This window comes from Pristiophorus japonicus, chromosome 9 (assembly GCF_044704955.1).
Source record: "Pristiophorus japonicus isolate sPriJap1 chromosome 9, sPriJap1.hap1, whole genome shotgun sequence".
In the NCBI taxonomy this organism is placed as follows: domain Eukaryota; kingdom Metazoa; phylum Chordata; class Chondrichthyes; family Pristiophoridae; genus Pristiophorus; species Pristiophorus japonicus.
Genome location: NC_091985.1, coordinates 223727322 through 223751982, shown reverse-complemented (window position 1 = coordinate 223751982; position 24661 = coordinate 223727322). Strand labels below are relative to the sequence as shown.

The following is a 24661-nucleotide window of genomic DNA, read 5'->3' as shown; positions in this document are numbered from 1 at the left end:
AATGGCCATTAGATCAAACCTATTAATTTCTATCTGTGCTATTAATTCATCTATTTTATTGTGAATATTTCATGCATTCAGATATAGTGCCTTTAGCTTAGACTTTCTTCTATTTTTCCTTGATGTCTCCTCAGTCAGTAATGCCCTATTACCTTTGTTACTCTCTCTGTCCCTTCCTGACCCATTCTGCTTATTTTTACCCAAAATTCTACTCTGCTCTAGAGCCTCGACATGTCTCTTCTCTTGTTGCCTTTTCTCTGTATCGAAACCGTGCTGTACTTTCCTGGATCTCCCCACGCTGCCTTAATTATTTTAAAGCCCTGTTTACTGCCCTAGTTATTCGATTCGCCAGGACACTGGTTCCTGCCCAGTTCAAGTGGAGCCCATCACAAGGAAAGAGCTCCCTCTTTGCCCAGTGCTGGTGCCAGTGCGCGTAAAGCAAAATGCCTGCCTCCCACATAACCATTTGAGCCACACATTTAACATTCTAATCTGCTTATCCCTGTAACAATTGGTGTGTGGCTCAGGCAACAATCCAGAGATTATTACCTTTGAGGTTCAGCTTTTTCATTTGGACCCCAACTCCTCCATCTCTTTCAGCAGAAACTCATTCCTAGTCCTACCTACATCGTTGGTTCCTACATGGTCGATAACAACTGGATCCTACCCTTCCCATTCCAAGTTCTGACCCTGATCTGTCCCAGGGCGGGGGCAGAGTGTGCTGTCCCTGTGGGGTGCAGTATGTTCAGTGTTTGACTTGAGCTGCCCCAGGGAGGGGGCAGTGTGTGATGTCCCTGTGGGGGGCAGTATGTTCAGTGTCTGACACTGAGCTGCCCCAAGGAGGGGGCAGTGTGTGATGTCCCTGTGGGGTGCAGTATGTTCAGTGTCTGACCTGCAGCTGCCCCAGGGAGGGGGCAGTGTGTAAGGTCCCTGTGGGATGAGTGAGTTCAGTGTCTGACCCGGAGTTGCCCACATTTCTCATGCTCTAGGGGGCAGTCACTCTCCGCACAGTCAGAGTTAGTTGGAGGGACAGCATCATCTACTGGACACCGGCGGTATTTCAAGGAACATCATGTCCGGCTCCATCCCAGAGAAATCCAAAACCAACCTGCAGATTCAATTCATTTTATTATCAATTGTTAACAAAGTTTAGCTCCATTTGTTGCAACTTCCAGTATTTGAAGAAATCCCTTTAAAAAGAGTTAAGTATGGATGCAAACACAATCAGCATTATTTTTATCTGACCCTTTTCCCATTGATTAAATGGTCAAATATCCAGAATATTAAACTCCAGCCGAGTTATAGAGGTCATCAATATCAACAGAAAGAAACTCCAACTGTCAGAATGGACACGATTCAGTCTGGGATAACAGCAGAATCCAAACCCTGCAATCACTTGTGAATTCGCTGGTGTCTTAGCAGGTAGGATGACCGAACGTATTCTTTCCCACACACGGAGCAGGTGAACGGCTTCTCCCGAGAGTGAACTCGCTGATGTACCATCAAATGGGATGACCGAGCGAATCCCTCCCCACACACAGAGCAGGTGATCGGGCTCTTCCCAGAGTGAACTCGCTGGTGAGTTAGAAGGTTGGAATAACAAGTGAATCCCTCCCCACACACAGGGCAGGTGTACGGTCTCAACCTGGTGTGAATTCGCTGGTGTGTCAACATGTCGCTTGACCGAGTGAATCGATCCCCACACACGGAGCAGATGAACAGCCTCTTCCCAGTGTGACTGCGTTGATATTTTTCCAGTTCAGACGGGGATCCCCACAGTCCCGTGGTTTCTTCATGGTGTGGTTGTCCTTGTGTCGCTCCAGGTTGATCATCCACACACAGAACACGTGTACGGTTTCTCCCCGCTGTGAATGGTGAGATGTTTTTTCAGGCTGTGTAACTGGTTAAAGCTCTTTCCACAGGCAGTGCACTGGAACACTCTCACTCGGGTGTGTGTGTGTCTCGGTGCTTTTCCAGTCACATTGATGTTTGAAATCTGTTCCCACAGACAGAAGAGACAAACATTTCTCCTTCCACATTCAAAGGCCGATGATATTCAGGTCCTGAGGAATCGAGTGACTGTCAGATTTTGACGTGATGTTTGGTTTGAGTTTCCCGTCTGCAAATCCTGCCCTTCTGATACCCTGGAAAAGGAGTTTACAAAAATCATTACTGTAAGTACAGGACAGAAATTCAGAACAATTCTAGATTTTATGGAACATTCTTGCCTCCCGTGTTCCTCCAAAACTCTAAATCCCCATCCCATACACTCTCCATCCTCCCTGTCCTGAAATTCAAACACAAACACATCGAATGTCTGAAGACAGCTTATCCTCCACACCCAGTTTTCACCACCAACTCTGGCTGGGCTCAGTTCTACACTCACTGGTTCCCCTCCCTCTCCTCCCCTGAAGGTGCTGACTCTGGCTGGATTCAGTTCTACACTCACTGGTTCCCCTCCCTCTCCTCCCCTAAAGGTGCTGACTCTGGCTGGGTTCAGTTCTACACTCACTGGTTCCCCTCCCTCTCCTCCCCTGAAGGTGCTGACTCTGCCTGGATTCAATTCTACACTCACTGGTTCCCCTCCCTCTCCTCCCCTGAAGGTGCTGACTCTGGCTGGGTTCAGTTCTACATTCATTGTTGCCCCTCTTTCTCCTCCCCTGAAAGTCCTGACTCTGGCTGGGTTCACTGGGACCCTGAAGCCCTGCCCACACATTGCTCTTTTGCAAAGATGGCCACACATGGGTGCTATAACTCCATGAATCTCGATGGCAGCGCACAAACCTGTAGCTTTCCTTTATTAATAATAATAACTTTTATTTATATTGCACCTTTAATTTAGTACAATGTCCCAAGGTGCTTCACAACAGTGTTACAAGACGAATTAGCCCAACATCTGTTGCAGGATATTTGGAAAAGCATAATTCAGTCAAGCAGAGTCAGCATGGTTTTATGAAAGGGAAATCATGTTTGACTAATTTTCTGGAGTTCTTTGAGGATGTAATGGGCAGGGTGGAAAAAGGGGGAACCAGTGAATGTGGTGTATTTGGATTTTTGGAAGGCATTCGATAAGGTGCCGCATAAAAGGTTACCGCACAAGATGAAAGTTCACGGGTTGAGGATATTATATTACCATGGATAGAGGATTGGTTAACTAATAGAAAACAGAGAGTCGGGATAAATGGATCAATTTCCAGTTGACAAATATTAACTCGTGCGGTGCCGCAGGGATTGGTGCTGAGGCCTCAACTATTTACAATCTATACTAATGATTTGGATGAAGGGACGGAGTGTAATGTAACCAAGTTTGCTGATGATAAAAAGATGGGTGGAAAAGCAAGTTGTGAGGACACACAAAATCTGCAAAAGAATATAGAAGGGCTAAGTAAGTGGGCAGGAATTTGGCAGATGGGAGTATAATGTGTGAAAATGTGAGGTTGTCCAATTTGGCAGAAAAAATAAAAAAGCAAATTTTTATTTAAATGGAGAAAAATTGCAAAGTGCTGCAGTACCAAGGGACCTGGACATCCTTGTGCATGAAACACAAAAAGTTAGTATGCAGTTACAGCAAGTAATCAGGAAGGCAAATGGAATGTTGGCCTTTATTGCAAGGGGAATAGAGTATAAAAGCAGAGAAGTCCTGCTACAACTGGACAGGGTATTGGTGATGCCAAACCTAGAGTACTGCATACAGTTTTGGTCTCCTTATTTAAGAAAGGATATACTTGCATTGGAGGCTGTTGTTCAGAGAAGGTTCACTAGGTTGATTCCGGAGATGAGGGGGTTGATTATGATTATGAAGGGTCTATACTCATTGGAGTTCAGAAGAATGAGAGCTGATCTTATTGAAACATACAAGAAAATGAGGGGGCTCGACAAGGTGAATGCAATGAGAATATTTCCACTCATAGGGTGAATCTAGAACTAGGTGACATAGTTTCAGAATAATGGGTTGCCCACTTAAAACTGAGGTGAGGAGTTGTAAATCTGTGGAATTCTCTGTCCAGAGAGCTGTGGTGGCTGGGTCATTAAATATATTTAAGGCAGAGATAGACAGTATTTTGAATGATAAGGAAATAAAGGGTTATGAAGAGCGGGCAAGGAAGTGGAGATGAGTCTATGATCAGACCAGCCATGTTCTTATTAAATAACGGAGCAGGCTCGAGGGGCCAAATGGCGTGCTCCTGCTCCTATTTCTTATGTTCTTTTGTTCTCATTACACTGTACCAGATCTAAGATAGCCTACTCCCTGGTCGGTTCCACAATGTACCGTTTAAGGAAACTATCCCAGATACATGCTATGCTCAAGGCCTATTTGGTTTGTTCAATTAATATGAGGATTAAAATTGCCCATGATTATTCCCATTCATTTTTTACAAGCCTCCATTATTTCTTGATTTATACTTCATCCAACAGTGTAGTTACTGTTAGGGGGCCTATAGATGAGGCCCACCAGTGAGTGTAGTATTTATTCTGTATCTGTCAGTCTCTGGTTAGTGAGTGTGGCTTTTCCTTTGTACCTGTAAGTTTATGGTATGGAAGAGAGGTTTTCACTCTGTACATGTCAATTACTGGTAAGTGAGTGTGGGGTTCATTCTGTATCTTTCATTCTCTGGTATGCGAGTGTCAGATTTACACAGTCCCTGTCATTTTCTGATATGTGAGTGTGGATTTTACCTGTGTCTGCCTGTTTCGGATATGTCTGTGGGGTTTACACTCTCTCTCTCAGTCTATGGTATGCGAGTGTGAATTTACTTTGTATATAACAGTTTTTGTTGTGTGAGTGTGGATTTCACTCTATACTTGTCAGTCTCTGGTATGTTAGTTTGCGATTCCTCTTTGCCACTGGACCAAGACCTAGCTCTGTCAAGCCCATGTGGTGGCTGGTGTGCAACGGTCATCACACGTTAAAAAAATCCACACACAGGCATCTTCCACCCTTCAAGATGTAGTTTGGGATCTGGAATATTAGGTCCTTCACTGAAAAAACTGTGAACTCATCCCTTTTTGGCATGGAAGCAAGTCATCCTCGCTTCGAGGGACTGCCTATGATGATGAATTTGCGATGTCTCTATCCCAGTCAGTTTCTGTTATGTGAATGCGAGCTGTATTCTGTACCTATCAGTTTCTGAAATGTGAGTGTGCATTTTACTCTGTCCATGTCTGTTTCTACTCTGTGATTGTGGGTTTTCCTCCAGCACTGTCAACTTTTGGTATTTGAGTGTTGATTTTCTTTGTGAGTGCGGTTTTATTCTTTCTTTGTCAGTATTTGATGTGTGAGTGTGGATTGTAATCTGTATCTGTCCGTTACTGATGTGCGAGTATGGTTTTCACACTCTACCTTTCAGTCTCTGGTATATGTGTGGATTGTATCTGTAAATTTCAATCTCTGGTAGGTGAGTGTGGGTTTTACTCTTGGTCAGTTTCAGGTAATGTGGGCTTTTGTCTGTATCTGTCAGTTTCTCGTATTTGAGTGGGGCTTCATTCTGCACCTTTCAGTTTCCCTGATGTGAGAGTGGGTTTTATTCTGTGTTTGCCAGTTTCTGGTATGAGATTGTGGGTTTTGTCCTGTACCTGATATTTATATGCTAGAAACTATAAGTTGATATTGTTGTTTCATTCTGCACCTTTCAGTATCTCTTGTGTGAGTGTGGATTTTACTCTGTACCCATCAGCTTGTGTTATATGAGTAAGTGTTTTAATCAATACAATACCTCCCAGTTTCTGGTAAGGGAGTGCATATTTCAGTCTGTATCTATCACTCTCAAGGATGTATGTGTGAGTTTTATTCTTTATCTGTCAGTCTCTGGGATTTGAGTGTGGGTTTTTCTGTGTATCTGTCAGTTTCTGGTATATGGGTTTGGGTATTATCTGTATGTGTCAATCTCGGTAACATGAATGTGTATTTTTTTCTGTATCTTTCACTCTCAGATGTTAGTGTGCGTTTTATTCTTTATCTGTCACTCACTTTTATGTGTGTGTGGATTTTACTCTACAGCTGTCAGTCTCTGGGATGTGAGTGTGGTCTTCACTCTGTATCTATTAGTCTTTGGTGTGAGTATGGGTTTTACTCTGTATCTCTCAGTCTATGGTATGTGAGTGTGGGGTTTACTCTGTAGCTGTCAGTCTATGGTATGTGAGTGTGGGTATTAATCTGTGAATGTCAGTCTCTGGGATGTGTATGTGGGTTTCCCACCTGTCAGTTGCTGTTATGTGAATGTGTGTTTTATTCAAGTGTGAATGTGGATTTCACTCTGTACCTGTCAGTCTCTTGTGTGTGAGTGTGGCACTTTTTATCTGTACCTGTCTGTTTCTGTTATGAGTGGGGTTATATTCTATAGGTCACAGTTTCTGTTATGTGAGTGTGGAGTTTACCACATTCTACCTGTCTGTCACTGGTATGTGAATGTGTGTATGTTTTCTGTACCTATCAGTTGCTATTATATGAACGTTGATTTCATTCTGTGCCTTTAAGTGTCTGGTACAGATGTGGTATTGTGGGTTTGACATTGAATCAGTCAGTCACTTTCAGGTGAGTGCTGATTTTACTCTCTAACTGTCACTCTCTGGTATGTGTTTTATTCTGTATCTGTCCGTCTCTGGGAAGTGAGTGTGGGTTTTATTCTGTATCTGTGTTTCTGATATTTGAGTAAGGGTTTTAATCAGAACCTGTAAGTTTTTTGCTGGGAGTGTTATTTTCAGTCTGTATCTATCAGTCTCTGGAATGTGAGTGTGGGTATTACTCTGGATCTATCGGTCTCTGGAATGTGAGTGTGGGTATTACTCTATCTATCGGTCTCTGGAATGTGAGTGTGGGTATTACTCTGTATCTATCAGTCTCTGGAATGCAAAAGTGTTTTTTTTCTGTACCTGTCAGTTTCTGGTGAGTGACTGTGGAGTTCACTCTCTAACCATCTGTCTCTGGTATGCGAGTGTGAGTATTTGTCTGTAGCTGTAAGGGCCTGGTATGGGAGCGTGGGTTTCACTGTCAGTCAGTCAGTCAGTCAATCTCAGGTACTGGAAGTATTTGTGATTCTCTCTCAATCTGTCATTCAATGTGTTTGAGTGTATGAATCATTATGTTTCTCTTAGTCTCTGGTACTGTTATGTGGGATTGATTATGTATCTGTTAGACTGGTGATGTGAGAGAGTGGGTGATTGATTATGTATCTGTTAGACTGGTGATGTGTGAGAGTGTGGGATTGATTATGTATCTGTTAGACTGGTGATGTGTGAGAGTGAGGGATTGATTATGTATCTGTTAGACTGGTGATGTGTGAGTGTGGGATTGTTTATGTATCTGTTAGACTGGTGATGTGTGTGAGTGTGAGATTGATTATGTATCTGTTAGACTAGTGATGTGTGAGTGTGAGATTGATTATGTAATTGACAGTCTCTTGTACTGAGCTATTCTTGCTCTGTGTGACTGTTGGATTTAGTTCCTTCTCCACCTGCTGTAGGTGGATGATAGTTTGCGATTATCGATGACTGTCTCAGGAGGAGGTTTGGTTCAGTCCATTACCGTGTCAGTGTCTATCTCTTCGTGTGTGTGAGTAAGGGAGTGAAATTGGATCTGCCTTTCAATGCGATATGATTGGACTTTGAAACAACATATTATTGTACTGCTCCAAGTGACTGTGGGATTCATAATGTAACTCTGAAAATTCGGATCACTGTGGGACTGACAGCTTCTGCTGCCTGTGACAATATGATTGAGGTCAGTTCTGTGTCTCTGCGCTCTGAGAGTGATAATGTACTTACTGTGAGTGAGAAGGAGCTACCTGCACTGTTCCTTGTGTTCCGGGTTGAGGAAAGATCAAATTTATTCTGGCTTGGTGAAGTATTTTGCTTTGAGAATAATAATAGGAGAACACTATTAGTTAGGATATGGACAGGTGATGGAGAGAATATAAAAAGAGTTATAATTAATGTGTTTGTTTATAACAAAGTAAAGTATCTCGAGGGAGGAATCTGTGTCATCTGACCTCACTGCAGTACAGTGGCACTCAGATTCACCACACCAGGTGTGTAGGATGGTTCTATAGTAAGTTATCAGCATCCAGACACAACCCAAACCCAGCACTGGTCCATGAATGGAAACACCCGATTGGCACTGTCCAGGTTTATATCTCCCACTCCCATGGAACGACATGTAAAATTCTGAATTGCTTCCTGGAATATAACCACAGGTACCTGAGCTGTACAACAATTGTTCTCAGTCTATTGAAACCGCGTTGCTGACCGGTGTCATTAACAGAATGTCAGTGACCGGTTCCTGATGCATCTGAGGGAGCGACAATGTATCTCTCGATCACTAGCAACACGGTTCTGAGAATTCAACGCACCGAAACAAAATAACCCATTTTTGAAATGTCTCCTGTCACACTCCTCTTCTGGTGCCTGCAATAGATGCACTTTGTGAAACTCCTCACATCCTCACTCTCAGGCTGTGTTTTCACTGTTCACTGTCCAAGAACAACAGACACTGAGATTGGAACTGAATCAGGAACATTCATTACTGATTTGGAGAAAGAAAGCAGCACTGATTTGAAAGAGCGAGGTGATTTACTTTCTCTGTTACCTTACACCGTACACACACAGCCCGAGAATGGGCTCTCCCTTCCCCCACTCACTCCATGTTCCAGAACTAGTTCCTGCTCCACTCCACCTCGTACAGACAGCCCCCGACTGCCGTTGAACTTACCCCGACTCAAAGTCCATCTGTGGACACAGTCCCAATGCGATGAGCTACTGGAAGGAGGCTGCTGTTTGCTCCCTTACTCGGGCCCGGGATATCTCCGCTCCCTGATGTGTTCAACGATCATCAGCTGAGCACAGAGGAAACGGCAGCCGCTGACAGAGCTGGGGGTGTGGAGCTCGCATAGGCCCTTCCCGTCGGTTTAAACACTGTGTGGGGAGGCGAGGAGCAGCATGTATTTAGCGCATACTCTGACCATCTTTTTGTCACAAATTAAATTAACAAAAATGGGATTGTTTCACAAGTTGCTTTTATCACTAATTAAATGGGCCACATTGAAAAAACGATTGTGAGAGCCTGACACTGGAGTAAGAGTGCCTAAACTGTTTCACTTGTTCTGTCAGTCTCTGGTGTGTGTGTGTGTTTCGCTGTCAGTTTCTAATAGGCAGGTATGGGTTTTACTTGCATATTATTGTTCAGATACATGGATGTGGGTTTCATACTGTACCTGTCAGTTTCTGCTATGTGAATGTGGGATTTATTCTGTAACTCTCTGTTTCTGGTATTTGAGTGTGTGTTTTATTCTGTACCTGTCAGTTTTTGTGAAGTGATTGTGAGAATTATTCTGTACCTGTCAGTCTCTGCTACGTAAGTTGGGACTTATTGTGTAGCTGTCAAGTTTTGACATGTGGGTATGGGTTTTATTCTGTGTCATAACAACATAAGAAATAGAAACAGGAGTAGGCGATATGGCCCCTCGAACCTGCTCCGCCATTCAATAAGATCATGGCTGATCTGATCATGGACTCAGCTCCACTTCCCTGCCCGCTCCCCATAACCCCTTATCATTTAAGAAACTGTCTATTTCCGTCTTAAACTTATTCAATGTCCCAGCTTCCACAGCTCTCTGAGGCAGCGAATTCCACAGATTTACAACCCTGAGAGAAGAAATTCTCCTCATCTCAGTTTTAAATGGGTGGCCCTTATTGTAAGATCATGCCCTCTAGCTCTAGTCTCCCCCATCAGTGGAAACATCCTCTCTGCATCCACCTTGTCAAGCCCCCTCATAATTTTATACGTTTCGATAAGATCACTTATCATTCTTCTGAACTCCAATGAGTAGGGGCCCAACCTACTCAACCTTTCCTCATAAGTCAACCCTCTTATCCCCGGAATCAACCGAGTGAACCTTCTCTGAACTGCCTCTAAAGCAAGTATATCCTTTTGTAAATATGGAAACCAAAACTGCATGCAGTATTCCAGGTGTGGCCTCACCAAAACCTTGTATAGCTGTAGCAAGACTTCCCTGCTTTTATAATCCATCCACTTTGTAATAAAGGCCAAGATACCATTGGCCTTCCTGATCACTTGCTGCACCTGCATACTATCCTTTTGTGTTTCATGCACAAGTACGCCCAGGTCCGCTGTACTGTGGCACTTTGCAATCTTTCTCCATTTAAATAATAACTTTCTCTTGGATTTTTTGTGCCGAAGTGTATAACCTCACACTTCCCAACATTATACTCCATCTGCCAAATTTTGCCCACTCACTTAGCATGTCTATGTCCTTTTGCAGATTTTTTGTGTCCTCCTCACACATTGCTTTTCCTCCCATCTTTGTATCATCAGCAAACTTGGCTAGGTTACACTCAGTCCCTTCTCCAAGTCATTAGTATAGATTGTAAATAGTTGGGGTCCCAGCACTGATCCCTGTGTGATAGAGTATTCAAACAGGCTTATTTAGACAGGCTGTGAAAAAACACAGGCCATATTACATTAAGTCATCAATCAAGTTGACATTTTAGGAACTTGGGTAGCGAGCCAATTAAAAGGTTAAAATACTAGTAATTGAGCCAATAAGGTCAAAGAAGGCGAGTTCTTTTCTGTAAATTGAACCGGGTATAAATACAGCCATTTTGACCATGTGGTCCCAGTAAGAAAAAGAAACTGGCAATCAGCCAGCAGTTTGTTGCTCTCTGCCAAGATTAAAAAGTTAAAACTACCATCGGAGTTCGTATTTCAATGGAAATTAAGAGATCTAACACTGTGACACCCCACTAGTTACTGGTTGCCAACCAGAGAATGAACCATTTATCCCGATTCTCTGTTCTCTGTTAGTTAGCCAATCCTCTATCCATGCTAATATATTACCCCCAACCCCTTGAACTTTTATCTTGTGCAGTAACCTTTTATGTGGCACCTTGTCAAATGCCTTCTGAGAGTCCAAATATACCACATCCACTGGTTCCCCTTTATCCACCCTGTTCGTTACATCCTCAAAGAACTCCAGCAAATTTGTCAAAAAACGGGATGAGGTCCTACAAGACGAATTTAGGGAGCTAGGAGCTAAATTAAAAGTAGGACCTCAAAAATATTAATCTCAGGATTGCTACCAGTGCCATGTGCAAGTCAAAGTAGGAATCGCAGGATAGCTCAGATGAATACATGGCTTGAGGAGTGGTGCAGAAGGAAGGGATTCAAATTCCTGGGACTTTGAAACCAGTTCTGGGGGAGGTGGAACCAGTACAAACCGAACGGTCTGCACCTGGGCAGGATCTGAACCAATGTCCTAGGGGGGAGTGCTTGCTAGTGCTGTTGGGGAGGAGTGAAACTAATATGGCAGCAGGATAGGAACCTATGCAGAGAGATGGAGGGAAGTAGAATGGGGACAGAAGCAAAAGATAGAAAGAAGAAAAGTAAAAGTGGAGGGCAGAAAAACCCAAGGCAAAAAGCAAAAAGGGCCAAATTACAGCAAAATTCTAAAGGGACAAAGTGTGTTAAAAAGACAAGCCTGAAGGCTCTGTGCCTCTATGCGAGGAGTATTCGGAATAAGGTGGACAAATTAACCGCGCACATAGCAGATTACAGATATGATGTAATTGGCATCACGGAGACATGGCTCCAGGGTGACCAAGGCTGGGAACTCAACATCCAAGGGTATTCAATATTTAGGAAGGATAGACAGAAAGGAAAAGGAGGTGGGGTGGCATTGCTGGTTAAAGAGGAAATTAATGCAATAGTAAGGAAGGACATTAGCCTGGATGATGTGGAATCGCTATGGGTGGAGCTGCGGAATACCAATGGGCAGAAAACACTAGTGTGAGTTGTGTACAGACCACCAAACAGTAGTAGTGAGATTGGGGACAGCATCAAACAAGAAATTAGAGATGTGTGCAATAAAGATACAGCAGTTATCATGGGCGACTTTAATCTACATATTGATTGGGCTAACCAAACTGGTAGCAATGCGGTGGAGGAGGATTTCCTGGAGTGTATTAGGGATGGTTTTCTAGACCAATATGTCGAGAAACCAACTAGAGGGCTGGCCATCCTAGACTGGGTGATGTGTAATGAGAAAGGACTAATTAACAATCTTGTTGTGCGAGGCCCCTTGGGGAAGAGTGACTATAATATGGTAGAATTCTTTAAGATGGAGAGTGACACAGTTAATTCAGAGATTAGGGTCCTGAACTTAAGGAAAGGTAACTTTGATGGTATGAGACATGAATTGGCTAGAATAGACTGGCAAGTGATAGTTAAAGGGTTGATGGTGGATAGGCAATGGCAGACTTTTAAAGATCACATGGATGAACTTCAATTGTACATCCCTGTCTGGAGTAAAAATAAAACAGGGAAGGTGGCTCAACTGTGGCTAACAAGGGAAATTAAGGATAGTTGTTAAATCCAAGAAAGAGGCATATAAATTGACCAGAAAAAGCAGCAAACCTGAGGACTGGTAGAATTTTGTAATACAGCAGAGGAGGACAAAGGGTTTAATTAGGATGGGAAAAAGAGAGTATGAGAGGAAGCTTGCTGGGAACGTGAAAACTGACCACAAAAGCTTCTATAGATATGTGAAAAGAAAAAGAAAAAAAAAGTGAAAACAAATGTAGGTCCCTTGCAGTCAGATTCGGGTGAATTTATAATGGGAAACTAAGAAATGGCAGACCAGTTAAACAAGTACTTTGGTTCTGTCTTCACGAAAAAAGACACAAAATAACCTTCCGGAAATACTAGGGGACCAAGGGTCTAGTGAGAAGGAGGAACTGAAGGAAATCTTTATTAGGCGGGAAATGGTGTTAGGGAAATTGATGGGATTGAAGGCCGATAAATCCCTGGGCCCTGATAGTCTTCATCCCAGAGTACTTAAGGAAGTAGCCCTAGAAATAGTGGATGCATTGGTGATCATTTTCCAACAGTCTATCGACTCTGGATCAGTTCCTATGAACTGGAGGGTAGCTAATGTAACACCACTTTTTAAAAAAGGAGGGAGAGAGAAAATGGATAATTGTAGACCAGTTAGCCTGGCATCAGTAGTGGGAAAAATGTTGGAATAAATTATTAAAGATGAAATAGCAGCACATTTGGAAAGCAGTGATGGGATCAGCCCAAGTCAGCAGGGATTTATGAAAGGGAAATCATGCTTGACAAATCTTCTAGAATTTTTTTAGGATGTAACTGGTAGAGTGGGCAAGGGAGAACCAGTGGATGTGGTGTATTTGGACTTTCAAAAGGCTTTTGACAAGGTCCCACACAAGAGATTGGTGTGCAAAATTAAAGCACATGGTATTGGGGGTAATGTACCGATGTGGATAGAGAACTGGTTGGCAGACAGGAAGCAGAGAGTCGGAATAAATGGGTCCTTTTCAGAATGGCAGGCAGTGACTAGTGGGATACCGCAGGGTTCAGTGCTGCGACCCCAGCTATTTACAATACACATTAATGATTTGGATGAGGGAATTGAGTGTAATATCGCCAAGTTTGCAGATGACACTAAGCTGGGTGGCAGTGTGAGCTGTGAGGAGGACGCTAAAAGGCTGCAGGGTGACTTGGACAGGTTAGGTGAGTGGGCAAACGCGTGGCAGATGCAGTATAATGTGGATAAATGTGAGATTATCCACTTTGGTGGCAAAAACACAAAGGCAGATTAGGAAAAGGGGAGGTGCAGCGAGACCTGGGTATCATGGTACATCAGTCATTGCAATTTGGCATGCAGGTACAGCAGGTGGTGAAGGCGGCAAATGGTATGTTGGCCCTCATAGCTTGGGGATTTGAGTATAGGAGCAGGGAGGTCTTACTGCAGTTGTACAGAGCCTTAGTGAGGCCTCACCTGGAATATTGTGTTCAGTTTTGGTCTCCTAATCTGAGGAAGGACGTTTTTGCTATTGAGGAAGTGCAGCGAAGATTCACCAGACTGCTTCCCGGGATGGCAGGACTGACATATGAGGAGGGACTGGATCGACTCGGACTGTATTCACTGAAATTTAGAAGGATGAGAGGGGATCTCGTCGAACATTTTCAATTCTGACGGGACTGGACAGGTTAGATGCAGGAAGAATGTTCCCGATGTTGGGGAAGTCCAGAACCAGGGGACATAGTCTAAGAAGAAGGGCTAAGCCATTTAAGACTGAAATGAGCAGAAACTTCTTCACTCAGAGAGTTGTTAACCTGTGGAATTCCCTACCGCAGAGAGTTGTTGATGCCAGTTCATTGGATATATTCAAGGGAGAGTTAGATAAGGCCCTTACGGCTAAAGGGATCAAGGGGTATAGAGAGAAAGCAAGAAAGGGGTACTGAGGTGAATGATCAGCCATGATCTTATTGAATGGTGGTGCAGGCTCGAAGGGCCGAATGGCCTACTCCTGCACCTATTTTCTATGTTTCTATGACTTGCCCTTCATTATTCCATGCTGACTCTGCCTGACCGAATTTTGCTTATCCAAATGTCCTGCTACTGCTTCTTTAATAATGGACTCCAACATTTTCCCAACCACAGATGTTAGGCTAACTGGTCCATTGTTTCTTGCCTTTGTCTGCTTCCTTTTTGAAATAGGAGCGTTACATTTTCAGTTTTCCAATCTACTGGGACCTCCGCAGAATCCAGTGAATTTTGGTAAATTACAACCAATGCATCCATTATCCCTGCCACTACTTCTCTTCAGACCCTCGGATGCAAGCCATCAGGTCCAGGGGATTTATCTGCCTTTAATCCCATTACCTTACTGAGTACCATCTCCTCCCCCCTATAGCCACTTGATTATCCACTGTTGGAATATTGTTAGTGTCCTCTACCTTAAAGACTGATACAAAATATTTGTTCAGAGTTTCTGACATCTCCATGTGCCCCATTACTAATTCCCCGGTCTCGTCCTCTAAGGGACCAACATTTACCTTAGCCACTCTTTTCCTTTTTATATACCTATAGAAACTCTTGCTGTCTGTTTTTATATTTTGTGCTAGTTTACTTTCATAGTCTTTCTTCCCTTTCTTAATCATTTTTTTAGTCATTCTTCGCTGGCTTTTAAAAGCTTCCCAGCCTTCTGTCCTCCCACTAGTTTTGGCCACTTTGTACGCCCTTGTTTTTAGTTGGATACTGTCCTTTATTTCTGTCAGTTGGTCAGTTTCTGGTATCTGAGTGTGGTCTTTATCTGTATCTGTCAGTTTCTGTTATGTCAGTGTGTGTTTTATCATGTACCGGTCAGTTTCTGGTAGATGAGTGTGTACTTTCACCTATATCGTTAGCTTCTGGTATGTGAATGTGGATATTGACCAGTATCTGTCAGTTTTTTGGATCAGAGTGTGGATTGCATTCTGTACCTGTCAGATTCTGGCATGGGAGTATCGGGTTTAATTGGTACCTGTCAGTTTCTGATATGTGACTGTGGTTTTAATCTGCACTGGTCACTTTCTGGTATCTAAGTGTGGATTGCATTCTGTACCTGTCAGTTTCTGGAATCTGGGTGTTGATTGTATTCTGTACCTGTCAGTTTCTGCTATGTGAATGTGGGTTTTATTCTGTACTTGTCAGTTCCTGCTATGCGAGTGTAGGAATTAATATGTACCTGTCAGTTTCTGGGAAGTGATTGTGTTTTTTTTGTACCTGTCAGTTTGTGGTAGATGTGCGGGGTGTCAGTTTCTGGTATCTGCGTGTGGATTTTTACCTTTATATGTCAGTTTGTGCAATGTGAATGTGGGATTCATTCTGTATCTCTCAATCTGGGGTAAGCGAGTGTGTGTTTCCTCTGTACCTGTTAGTTTCTGCTATGTGAGTGTGGGTTTTATTCTGTATCTCATATTCTGGGGTAAGTGAGTGGGTGTTTCCTCTGTACCTGTCAGTTCCTGGTATGTGAGTTGTTTTATCCTACATCTGTGAAATTTACAGATCAGAGACTACCCCAACAGACAATAGTTTTTCGCATTATATTGGATGAATGAGATTCAGAAATATTTGGAGTAGAGACGAGCTATTAGTACATGATATAAACCATAGCTGTCAGGGGTACAGTGAGTGAGTGCGCAATTCATTCTGTATCTGATAGTCAGGGGTACAGGGAGTGAGTGTGGGATTCACTCTGTATCTGAGTCTGTGGTACAGTGAGTGAGTGTGGGATCCACTCTGTATCTGTCAGTCAGGGGTACAGGGAGTGAGTGTGGGATTCATTCTGTATCTGTCAGTCAGGGGTACAGGGAGTGAGTGTGGGATTCACTCTGTATCTGAGTCTGTGGTACAGTGAGTGAGTGTGGGATTCACTCTGTATCTATCAGTCAGGGGTACAGGGAGTGAGTGTGGGATTTATTTGGTATCTGTCATAAATGCAAGTGTTTGTTGTTGCTGTAGAAATGAAACTTTTCAGTTACTTACGGTGGCTAACATTTACGCAGAAGAAAATGTCAGAAGCAGCCTCGTGGATAACCGTCGGGAAAGTGCTGTTACTGGTGAGATCACGATTTGCTCGATGCAAACTTGACTAATAACTCTAGAGGTGATGGAAAAGAAAGCAACATTTGGGGACGTTTGAGCGAGATGAGAAAACATAATCAGCGCAAGGAGCCCGATCAGAGAGCTGGTGGGCAAGAAGCATTGAGCTCCAGTTTACTGCCAGATGCTATTTCCAAAACAACGGGGAAGAACAGTCCCTGGATCTTGGAACTTGAGGAGGCCTTTCAGCACATGGAACCTGGAGGCAAATCATACCTTCGAGCCTGTTACATAAGGAACAGGAGGAGACCATTCAGTCCCTCGAGCCTGTTACATAAGGAACAGGAGGAGACCATTCAGTCCCTCGAGCCTGTTACATAAGGAACAGGAGGAGACCATTCAGTCCCTCGAGCCTGTTACATAAGGAACAGGGGGAGGCCATTCAGTCCTTCGAGCCTGTTACATTGGAACAGGAGGAGGCCATTCAGTCCCTCGAGCCTGGTGATAGGAAGGGACAATATGTATGAATATAAAGGGGCTGCAGGAGGGGTCAGAACTAAAAATCATGGTTTAAAAATTAGTATTAAAACACTTTACCTAAACGCATGCAGCATTCGAAACAAAGTAAATGAGTTGACGGCACAAATCATTACAAATGGGTACAATTTGGTGGCCATTACAGAAACTTGGTTGCAGGGTGGCCAAGACTGGGAATTAAACATACAGATTGAGGGTGAGGAAGTAGTGTCTCAAATGAGCATACTATGCTTAAACAAAGGGGACTACAGTGGGATGAGGGCAGAGTTGGCTAAAGTAGACTGGGAACACAGTCTAAACGGTGGCACAATTGAGGAACAGTGGAGGACTTTTAAGGAGTTCTTTCAAAGTGCTCAACAAAAATATATTCCAGTGAAAAAGAAGGGCGGTAAGAGAAGGGATAACCAGCCGTGGATAACCAAGGAAATAAAGGAGAGTATCAAATTAAAAACCAATGCGTATAAGGTGGCCAAGGTTAGTGGGAAATTAGAAGATTGAGAACATTTTAAACGACAGCAAAGAATAACTAAGAAAGCAATAAAGAAAGGAAAGATAGATTACGAAAGTAAACTTGCGCAAAACAGAAAAACAGATAGTAAAAGCTTTTACCGATAGATAAAACGGCAAAGAGTGACTAAAGTAAATGTTGGTCCCTTTGAAGATGAGAAGGGGGATTTAATAATGGGAAATGTGGAAATGGCTGAGACCTTAAACAATTATTTTGCTTCGGTTTTCACAGTGGAAGACACAAAAACCATGCCAAAAATTGCTGGTCACGGGAATGTGGGAAGGGAGGACCTTGAGACAACCACTATCACTAGGGGGGTAGTGCTGGACAGGCTAATGGATCTCAAGGTAGACAAGTCCCCTGGTCCTGATGAAATGCATCCCAGGGTATTAAAAGAGATGGAAGTTATAGCAGATTCATTCCTTATAATCTACCAAAATTCTCTGGACTCTGGGGAGGTACCAGCAGATTGGAAAGCAGCTAATGTAACGCCTTTGTTCAAAAAAGAGGGCAGACAAAAGGCAGGTAACTATAGGCTGGTTAGTTTAACATCTGTAGTGGGGAAAATGCTTGAAACTATCATTAAGGAAGAATTAGTGGGACATCTAGATAGGAATAGTGCAATCAAGCAGATGCAACATGGATTCATGAAGGGGAAATCATGTTTAACTAATTTACTGGAATTCTTTGATATAACGAACATGGTGGATAGAGGATGTGGTGTATTTAGATTTCCAAAAGGCATTCGATAAGGTGCCACACAAAAGGTTACTGCAGAAGATAAAGGTACGCGGAGTCAGAGGAAATGTATTAGCATGGATAGAGAATTGTCTGGCTAACAGAAAGCAGAGAGTCGGGATAAATGGGTCCTTTTCGGGTTGGAAATCGGTTAGTGGTGTGCCACAGGGATCGGTGCTGGGACCACAACTGTTTACAATATACATAGATGACCTGGAAGAGGGGACAAAGTGTAGTGTAACAAAATTTGCAGATGACACAAAGATTAGTGGGAAAGCGGGTTGTGTAGAGGACACAGAGAGGCTGCAAAGAGATTTAGATAGGTTAAGCGAATGGGCTAAGGTTTGGCAGATGGAATACAATGTTGGAAAATGTGAGGTCATCCACCTTGGAAAAAAAAAAAACAGTAAAAGGGAATATTATTTGAATGGGAAGAAATTACAACATGCTGCAGTGCAGAGGGACCTGGGGGTCCTTGTGCATGAATCCCAAAAAGTTAGTTTGCAGGTGCAGCAGGTAAACAGGAAGGCGAATGGAATGTTGGCCTTCGTTGCGAGAGGGATGGAGTACAAAAGCAGGGAGGTCTTGCTGCAACTGTATCGGGTATTGGTGAGGCTGCACCTGGAGTACTGCGTGCACTTTTGGTCACCTTACTTAAGGAAGGATATACTAGCTTTGGAAGGGGTACAGAGACGATTCACTAGGCTGATTCCAGAGATGAGGGGGTTACCTTTTGATGATAGATTGAGTAGACTGGGTCTTTACTCATTGGAGTTCAGAAGGATGAGTGTTGATCTTATAGAAACATTTAAAATAATGAAAGGTATAGACAAGATAGAGGCAGAGAGGTTGTTTCCACTGGTCGGGGAGACTAGAACTTGGGGGTATAGCCTCAAAATACGGGGGAGCCAATTTAAAACTGAGTTGAGAAGGAATTTCTTCTCCCAGAGGGTTGTGAATCTGTGGAATTCTCTGCCCAGGGAAGCAGTTGAGGCTAGCTCATTGAATGTATTCAAATTACAGATAGATAGATTTTTAACCAATAAGGGAATTAAGGGTTATGGGGAGCGGGCGGGTAAGTGGAGCTGAGTCCACGACCAGATCAGCCATGATCTTATTGAGTGGCGGAGCAGGCTCGAGGGGCTAGATGGCCTACTCCTGTTCCTAATTCTTATGTTCTTATGAGCCTGTTATATAAGGAACAGGGGGAGGCCATTCAGTCCCTCGAGTCTGTTACATTGGAACAGGAGGAGGCCATTCAGTCCCTCGAGTCTGTTACATAAGGAACAGGAGGAGGCCATTCAGTCCCTCGAGCCTGTTACATTGGAACTGGAGGAGGCCCATTCAATTCCTCGAGTCTGTTACATTTGGAACTGGGGGAGGCCATTCATTAGAAGTGGAGGAGGCCCATTCAGTCCTTGGATCCTGTTACACAGGAACAGTAAGCCATTCTGCCCTTCGATTCTGTTACATTAGGAACTGGAGTGGGCCTTTTAGCCCTGGAGTTTGCTTTACAGGAATAGATTCAGCCCCTCAAACCTGTTACAAATGAATAATAGGAGGCCATTCAGACCCTCAAGTTTGTTGCATAGAAACAGGAGGTGGGCATTCAGAACCACAGCCTTGCTATAAAGGAATTGGTGGAGGCGATGCATCGACTGAATACTGTTACACAGGAATAGAGGAGGCTATCCATCCTCTGGAGCCTTTCACATCTGAACAGGAGTAGGCCATTCAGACTCTCAAGAATGTTATGTAGGAACTGGAGGAGGCCATTCAGCCCGCTGAGAATGTTAAAGGAACTGGAAGAGGACAATAAGCCAGTCGCACATGTTATATTGCAACTGGAGGAGGCCACTCATCCCATTTAACTTATTACACAGGAACAGGAGATGGCTGTTCAGCACTGAATGTTGTTAGACAGGAACAGGATGAGGCTATTCTTCCCCTCGAGCCTGTTACATTGGATCAGGAGGATGCCATTCAGCCCTTCCATTCTGTTGTATGGGAAGAGGAAATTCAGCCTCTCTAACATTAGAAACACGAGCAGACCATGCAGCCTTTGATTCTGTGACATGGGAACAGCAGGAAGTTTTTCATCCCCTCGTGCTTCATACATTAGGAACAAGAGAAGACCCTCAGTCCCTTGGGTCTGTTACATCGGAACAGGAGTAGGCCAATTCCACCCCTCGGAACTGTTAACCAGGAACAGGAGGTGCCCATTCAGCACCTCCAGCCTGTTAGAGGAATTGGAGGAGGTCTTTCAGCCCCTCGCACATGTTATATAGGAACTGGGGGAGGATATTCAGCCCCTCAAGCATGTTAAATTAGGATCACAAGCAGACCATTCAGCCCTTTGACCCTGTGACATGGGAACAGGAGAAGGCCGTTCAATCCTTCGAGGATGTCATATAGGGATTGGAGGAGGCCATACAGCAACTCGAGCTCATTACATTAGGAACTGGAGAGGGCCATTCAGCAATTGGAGTTAGAAAGCAGTAGGAGGAAGCAATTCTGCCCCTCGGGTCTGTTACATTAGGAATAGGACAAGGGCATTCATCCCCGCGGGACTGTTTCAGGGGAACAGGAGGAGGGCATTTAGCCCCTCGAGCTTGTTACATAGGAGTCTGTTATACAGGAATAGAAGTGGCTATTCAGCCCCTGGAATCTGTTTCATAATGGGGAACAAAGAAATGGCGGACCAATTAAACAAGTACTTTGGTTCAGTATTCACTAAGGAGGACATTAACAACCTTCCGGATACAAGAGGGGTCAGAGGGTCTAGTAAGGAGGAGGAACTGGGGGAAATCCTTATTAGTCGGGAAATTGTGTTGGGAAAATTAATGGGATTGAAGGCTGATAAATCCCCAGGGCCTGATGGACTGCATCCCAGAGTACTTAAGGAGGTGGCCTTGGAAATAGCGGATGCATTGACAGTCATTTTCCAACATTCCATTGACTTTGGATCAGTTCCTATGGAGTGGAGGGTAGCCAATGTAACCCCACTTTTTAAAAAAGGAGGGAGAGAGAAAACAGGGAATTATAGACCGGTCAGCCTGACCTCAGTAGTGGGTAAGATGATGGAATCAATTATTAAGGATGTCACAGCAGCGCATTTGGAAAGAGGTGACATGATAGGTCCAAGTCAGCATGGATTTGTGAAAGGGAAATCATGCTTGACAAATCTTCTAGAATTTTTTGGGGATGTTTCCAGTAGAGTGGACAAGGGAGAACCAGTTGATGTGGTATATTTGGATTTTCAGAAGGCTTTCGACAAGGTCCCACACAAGAGAATAATGTGCAAAGTTAAAGCACATGGGATTGAGGGTAGAGTGCGGACATGGATTGAGAACTGGTTGTCAGACAGGAAGCAAAGAGTAGGAGTAAATGGGTACTTTTCAGAATGGCAGGCAGTGACTAGTGGAGTACAGCAAGGTTCTGTGCTGGGGCCCCGGCTGTTTACACTGTACATTAATGATTTAGATGAGGGGATTAAATGTAGTATCTCCAAATTTGCGGATGACACTAAGTTAGGTGGCAGTGTGAGCTGCGAGGAGGATGCTATGAGGCTGCAGAGTGACTTAGATAGGTTAGGTGAGTGGGCAAATGCATGGCAGATGAATTATAATGTGGATAAATGTGAGGTTATCCACTTTGGTGGTACAAACAGAGTGACGGACTATTATCTGAATGGTGACAGATTAGGAAAAGGGGAGGTGCAACGAGACCTGGGTGTCATGGTACATCAGTCATTGAAGGTTGGCATGCAGGTACAGCAGGCGGTTAAGAAAGCAAATGGCATGTTGGCCTTCATAGCAAGGGGATTTGAGTACAGGGGCAGGGAGGTGTTGCTACAGTTGTACAGGGCATTGGTGAGGCCACACCTGGAGTATTGTGTACAGTTTTGGTCTCCTAACCTGAGGAAGGACATTCTTGCTATTGAGGGAGTGCAGCGAAGGTTCACCAGACTGATTCCCGAGATGGCGGGACTGGCCTATCAAGAAAGACTGGATCAACTGGGCTTGTATTCACTGGAGTTCAGAAGAATGAGAGGGGACCTCATAGAAACGTTTAAAATTCTGATGGGTTTAGACAGGTTAGATGCAGGAAGAATGTTCCCAATGTTGGGGAAGTCCAGAACCAGGGGTCACAGTCTAAAGATAAGGGGTAAGCCATTTAGGACCGAGATGAGGAGGAACTTCTTCACCCAGTGAACCTGTAGAATTCTCTACCACAGAAAGTTGTTAAGGCCAATTCAATAAATATATTCAAAAAGGAGTTAGATGTAGTCCTTACTACTAAGGGGATCAAGAGGTATGGTGAGAAAGCAGAAATGGGGTACTGAAGTTGCATGTTCAGCCATGAACTCATTGAATGGCAGTGCAGGCTAGAAGGGCCGAATGGCCTGCTCCTGCACCTATTTTCTATGTTTCTAACTAAAGGAGGCCATTTATCCCATTCTAGCCTGATACATAGGTACAGGGGAAGGTCATTCTGCCCCTAGAGCTTGTTACATATAAACAGGAGGAAGCCATTATGTCCCTCGTGTTTATTACATTAGGAACATGAGAAGACCATTCAGTATCTCCAGTCTGTTAAATTAGGAACAGAAAGTGGCTATTAACCCCCTCAGGCCTGTTACACAGGAATAGGAGGAGGCCATTCAGCACCACAAGCATGTTTAATTCGGATAACCTGTCTGTGTACCTGCACACTAGAGGCCCAGGGCAGAATGGGCCAGCCCACACTGTGATATGTGTGCGCATTAGATCCGTGCAGCAGAGCAGGTCTCCAGTCATCTTGGTTAACCCTTGCCACTGGATAAAGGCAATGGTCAATGGTCACCACACGTTAAAACAAACCAGGCACAGGCATCTTCCACCCTTCAATTGGAGTTCCGGACTGGAATATCGGGTCCTTCATTGAAACATCTGTGAACTCATGTGGAAGCAAGTCACCCTCGTTCAAGGGACTGCTGTGATGATGACACTGATAGGTACCGTACCTACTGTGTTTACAAGCAGCTGGTTACACTGTTCCAAATGTTTCAAGTGGAAGAAACTTCACATTTCCGGTTCCTTCAATTCCTTGCCTGTAGGAATAAAATGTATTTCTGATCATTCAAGAACAGGAGAGGTAGAAAAGACTAAAGTGATGAATGTAATCGTTCACTTAATATTCATTATGAACATTCACAAAGGGAAGCCAGCGATACAAAAATGTCAGTGTCTGACTCCACTGCAGTACTCAGCTTCTGCACACCAAGTGTGTTGGGCAGATTTACAGCAAGTTACTGACATCCAGACACAACCCAACCCCTGCCCTGCTTCAGGAATGGGACTACCCGATGGAGCACGGACTTTTACACAGCTCAGATTGCTGCTCCCCTCTCCCAGGGCACTAACCGTTCAACCAAAAACAAAGAGCCGCTGTTTAAAACGTGTCCTTCACATTTCTCACCCGGTGCCTTCAATAGATTCTCCTTTTATAAATCCTGTGTGTCCGGCTCTGCTTCCACTACTCGCTGTCCAATGACAACAAACATGGTGAGACTGGAACTAAAGCAGGAACGTTCACTACTGGTTTGCAGGGAAAAAGCAGCAATGATTGTCAACAGCAGATCCTTCCCATTCTGTCTCCCTTACCCGGGGCACACGCTGTCCACACACAGCCCGAGAATGGCCTCTCCCTTCCCCCACTCACTCCACGCACTGAGACCAGTTCTTGCTCCACTCCGCCTGAACTTCCCTCGGACTCGGTGCCGATCTCTGAGCCCATCTGCGGACACGCTCCCAAAGCGATGTGCTGCTGTAAGGAGGCTGCTGCTCGCTGCTCGCTGCTCGCTGCTCGCTGTCTTACCCCGGGGCCGCAGTGTCTCCATTCCCGGCTGTTTAAACCATCTTCTTCCGCTCACTGAGTGAATGGCGCTCACAGGCTGGGGGAGGGGAGGGCGCATGCGCTCTTCTGCTCACTGGAAATCGACACAGGGGGCGGGGCTTATCCCCGCATGCGCAGCTCTCTGCAATAATTCAGCCTTTAAAAATCAAAGTGAACTTTTCCCAATTTACTTTTAGCAGAATCTGAGCAAAGGAACTGGGCCTGGGGGGCAAGGACAGAGAATGTTTATCATTATCATCATCATAGGCAGTCCCTCGGAATCGAGGAAGACTTGCTTCCACTCCTGAAGTGAGTTCTTTGGTGGCTGAACAGTCCAATACGAGAGCCACAGACTCTGTCACAGATGGGACAGACAGTCGTTGAGGGAAGGGGTGCGTGGGACTGGTTTGCTGCACGCTCTTTCCGCTGCCCGCGCTTGGTTTCTGCATGCTCTCAGCGATGAGACTTGAAGTGCTCAGCGCCCTCCCAGATGCACTTCCTCCACTTAGGGCCGTCTTTGGCCAGGGACTCCCAGGTGTCAGTGGGGATGTCGCACTTTATCAGGGAGGCTTTGAGGGTGTCCTTGTAATGTTTCTGTTGCCCA

General features: G+C 44.3%; 1 long non-coding RNA gene across 4 annotated transcripts; it reads right to left on the bottom strand.

The window, feature by feature from the left end:
- Positions 1 to 1111: 1111 nt before the first annotated feature.
- LOC139273803 (uncharacterized) lies at positions 1112 to 24109 on the bottom strand. Of its 4 annotated transcripts, none has more exons than XR_011595365.1 (5): positions 24040 to 24109; positions 22888 to 23272; positions 16341 to 16455; positions 7762 to 7848; positions 1112 to 2144 (listed from the first exon to the last, which is right to left on the bottom strand). It is a non-coding gene; the product is annotated as an uncharacterized lncRNA (long non-coding RNA). The 4 variants fall into 4 exon arrangements; XR_011595366.1 differs by having other exon boundaries at positions 23186 to 23272; XR_011595364.1 differs by lacking the exon at positions 16341 to 16455.
- Between the last annotated feature and the right edge of the window lie 552 nt (positions 24110 to 24661).